This window comes from Polypterus senegalus, chromosome 16 (genome assembly GCF_016835505.1).
Source record: "Polypterus senegalus isolate Bchr_013 chromosome 16, ASM1683550v1, whole genome shotgun sequence".
Lineage (NCBI taxonomy): Eukaryota > Metazoa > Chordata > Cladistia > Polypteriformes > Polypteridae > Polypterus > Polypterus senegalus.
In genome coordinates, this window is record NC_053169.1 from 33,272,455 (window position 1) to 33,276,635 (window position 4,181).

Sequence of the window (4,181 nt, forward strand, 5' to 3'; positions counted from 1 at the left end):
AGTCAATGGCATAAAACTACAGCTTTTGGGGTGTAAAATGCCAAAAGTGAGGGGAGTCCCAAAAAGGGTGATGTCTTACACAACTAGACATTAACACAAGTTGAACGGTATATCGTATGTGAGGGTTTTCTTGTATTGGTGAGTCATGTGGTGCTGGAAAAAACTCAATTGATTTCAAAACGTTAAGTAATTCTAACAAACACAATTATATGGTGTCACGCACGAGTGCATGGGGAGCAGCTTAAGGGCCCGACGCACATCGTGACAAGTCGTGCCAGGGGACAAAGGCAGGGTACTAACCTCTCTCTCTCTCTTTTCATAGAAGGGATGAAGCACCGCCACCATAATCCATCCCGGACAAACAAAGCGCCATCACTTCCGGGTTCCTTTCTCTCATCGGGTTGCTCATTGATGACGTCCATTACCCATCCACCACCGTGCCTTCCCAGCATTCCACGTCCCTAATTTCCGGTCCACCTATTTAAAATGTCCGTCCACCCATCCCTGTTTGTCTGATGTAAATTTTCTGTTTTGGAGATTCATTTGACCTTTTTGTTACAGTATACAAGGCCCAAAACCCCAAACCTTTATGCTGTGTGCTTGTTGTTATTATTGCAATGGACAATTAAAGAGAGAGAGATAGGTTAGGAGCACGCACTGATACAGTGCATTGCCACACCCACCACATGACAAACCAACTCAGGATCCCAGATTAGGACCCGAGTGCAACCATGCAATGGGTGACACTTCAGCACCACACTAGTTTAGATGGAGTGTAACCATGTGAGGTTTGTTATGGTGGCTGGAGTGCCAATTCTGCCACCAACCCCCATGTTTTTCCCTGCAGGTTAGAGGACCTGCATGCAGGGCTGGATGCAGATTAACGTCATACCCAGGACAGAGCAATTGCAGGTTAAGTCCTTGCTCAAGGGCCCAACAGTCATAGAAAACAGCAAAATATTCTCAAATTTGCTTAATCTATTTCAACCTTGCCGGAAACCAGAATCTATCCTAACATCATTGGGAAAAAGGTGAGAAACAACCATTACAATTATTATATGTAAAAATCAACCGAGTGTCATAGAGCTATACTAGGTAACAACTGTCATAAGTGCCTGTGATTTAGCCTTTGGGGAATTGCTACTTGCTGTTAATTTGCATAAAGACTTTGGTCTTTCCACTGGAATGTGACTAGCAGATAAAAGTCAACAGGTACAACTGAGGCACATAAGCAGATGCAATCAGATTCACTTAAGGCTATAGAGAATGACAGTACCAACAGTAAATACACTTGTGGGTGTGGGCCCAGCATGTGGATAGCAGAACCACAGTGAAAACTGTGGACTAACTGATGAACTCATTTTTTTTCTTAGTTATCTTGGCTAATGCTACTTATTTTCACTAGAAGAACCCAAAGTCACTAGTAAGGACATAAGAAATGTTTTAAGAAGAACATGCCTAACTCATCAAGCTTTATTCACCTGACCCTTTCAAAAACCATCCAATCAAAATTTAAAGGTGTCCAAGGTACTAATATCTGCCTCACTGCTTGGTTGCATAATCTGTGTGTCTACTGTCTTAAGTTTTCTCAATTCACCTTTTCATTACTGGGCTGAAGGAAGGTTAAAAACATGTCTGCAGTGTTGTGCACCAAGTAGGAGCCAACCCTAGAATGGAATATCGGTCTATCGTAGGACTCACTCAGGTTCATGTTCACAATAGTGTGATTTAGAATTTCTAAATAACTAAATGTCCAAATCTTTGAGGTGGGGAGGAAAATGGAAAGACTAATAAAGATCCATAAAAACATATGGAAAACTACCAACTTCACGCTAAACTGACCAATCCGGGAACTGAATCCAGGTTCCCTAAAAGTATGAGTTGGTAGCACAAAACCCTCCATAAACATGCGTAAATGAAGAATAATTACGTAGATCTGTCATCAAAGGCACTTTAATGTATTATAGATGAGTTTATTAAGCAAGGTACAGCATCATCAGTACAAGGTGCTTCTCAAAAGCGGACCATCTGAAAATACAAAAATATCTGTATTTCTTTCCAGGGAGGATGTTAAGAATTTATTACGGAACCATATCATTAATAACTTGTATATGTCTGAGTCAGAGACACTGCATCAAAATTAAATGCTCATCTTTGGATTTACTTTTTCTTTAATTTCTGGTTACCCCAATTTATATTTGCCTTAGGGTGTGGGCTTTCACACTTCTCTCTGAGCAGTGCAATACTAAAGTGTGTCGACACCATGGTTCTCAGTTTTCAACTTTCCCTGCCTATCTTTATTATCCCCAGGACTGTGGAATCAAGAACTGGACACCTCAGCCAGCTGATGTTGCATGCACTGTAAATTAAGAGACGTTAATGCTGCAACTATACAATGCACTAGTGAGACCACATCTGGAGCATTATGTGCAGTTCAGGTAACTACGCTACAAGAAATAGTAGGGTTTATCCCGATGTCAAGGCTATATTGCCCTCCATGGCTTAGTCTTTCTGGCCCCTAATCACTCCCTGTGTCTAATTGTCTATTTCTCTCACCCTGTCACCACCTGATAGCTTGTGTTGTGAGTGCACTGGAGCAAACGTGGCTACTGTTGCATCATCCAAGCGGATGATAACATTAGTAGTGGTTAAAATGGCTCCTCGCTCACTATGAAAAATGCTTTGAGTTGTAAGAAAAGTGTTAAATAAATGTAATGAATTATTATTATTAGGTATTATTATTAAAAAAGATGTATCATCACTTGAAGCTGTTTGGTCTTGAGCAAAGGACCTAATTCAGGTCTTCGAAATTCTCAAATTCTCTTTTGGCTTAATGGTGAATCACATATTTGAGGACACCAGTGGAAATTAAGCAGATGTGTATTTAGGACCGAAGTCAGGAAGAATCTGGAACAAACTACCAAGACCTGTATGTAAAACAGAAACCTTAACAACCTAAGAAGTGTCTGAATGAGATATTGGGACATCATACCTATTTAACTGAACAAATGAGCCTGAAAAGCTGAATGGTCTCCACTCTTTGTCAAGTTTCTTATGTTCTTAATGTCTCAAACATAACGTAGACAGGCGCCATTTCAATGAACCACTAAACATCTCGCCAATCAGTGCAGCACCGTGACACAATCTTTTGTGAACAAAATTATATGGAAGTAAACTGAACAGAGTTAAACATGTTCCACATTTGTCCAGAATCCTTTCTATAATAAATATAAATTAACCTGCAATTCTGTTTGTGGCATTTCTAACTAGCACTGGGAATTGCTATTTTTGGAAACGAAAGCCAAGAACTGGTATCTAACAGACAAAAATGTTTGTTTCTCAGGTTGCTCATTCATAAAAAATGTAATTTCCATTTTTTTAATTCATTGTGTTTTCTTGAGTTCTTTTTTGTTGTGTATGACTCTGAAATGTATGTTATGAACATCATAGTAAAGAAACCTACCAGATAGCTAAATCCTTCAGATTATCAATTGTTATAATTGTGATCCCTTAGATCTTCAAATGAGTGTCTCCTTATAATTCCAAAAGCTAAACTGAAAAGAAGTGGTGAGGCAGCCTTCTGCTACTATGCACCTAAAATCTGGAATAGCCTGCCAATAGGAATTCGCCAGGCAAATACAGTAGAGCAATTTAAAACACTGCTGAAAACACATTACTTTAACATGGCCTTCTCATAACTTCACTTTAACTTAATACTGATACTCTGTATGCTCAATTCATCACAATAACTATTCATAGTGGCACTAAAATCCGTACTGACCCCAACTCTCTCTTCTGTTTCTTTTTCCAGTTTTTTTGTGGTGGCGGCCTGCGCCACCACCACCTACTCAAAGCATCATGATGCACCAACATTGATGGACTGAAAGCCAGAAGTCTATGTGACCATCATCATCAAGTCCTTCCATGAAAACCCTAAATACAAAGAGGACTGTTTGACTTATGTTAGGTAGATTGCCCAGAGGGGACTGGGCGGTCTCGTGGTCTGGAACCCCTAAAGATTTTATTTTTTTTCTCCAGCTTTTGGAGTTTTTGTTTTTCTGTCCACCCTGGCCATCGGACCTTACTTATTCTATGTTAATTAATGTTGACTTATGTTTATTTTTTATTGTGTCTTCTATTTTTCTATTCATTTTGTAAAGCACTTTGAGCTACATTTTTTT

At 39.5% G+C, this 4,181-nt stretch overlaps 1 long non-coding RNA gene across 1 annotated transcript; it reads left to right on the forward strand.

The window, feature by feature from the left end:
• Window positions 1-916: 916 nt before the first annotated feature.
• LOC120516985 lies at window positions 917-3,850 on the forward strand. The gene is made up of 3 exons (XR_005630953.1): window positions 917-1,031; window positions 2,311-2,438; window positions 3,812-3,850. It is a non-coding gene; the product is annotated as an uncharacterized LOC120516985 (long non-coding RNA).
• Window positions 3,851-4,181: the final 331 nt, after the last annotated feature.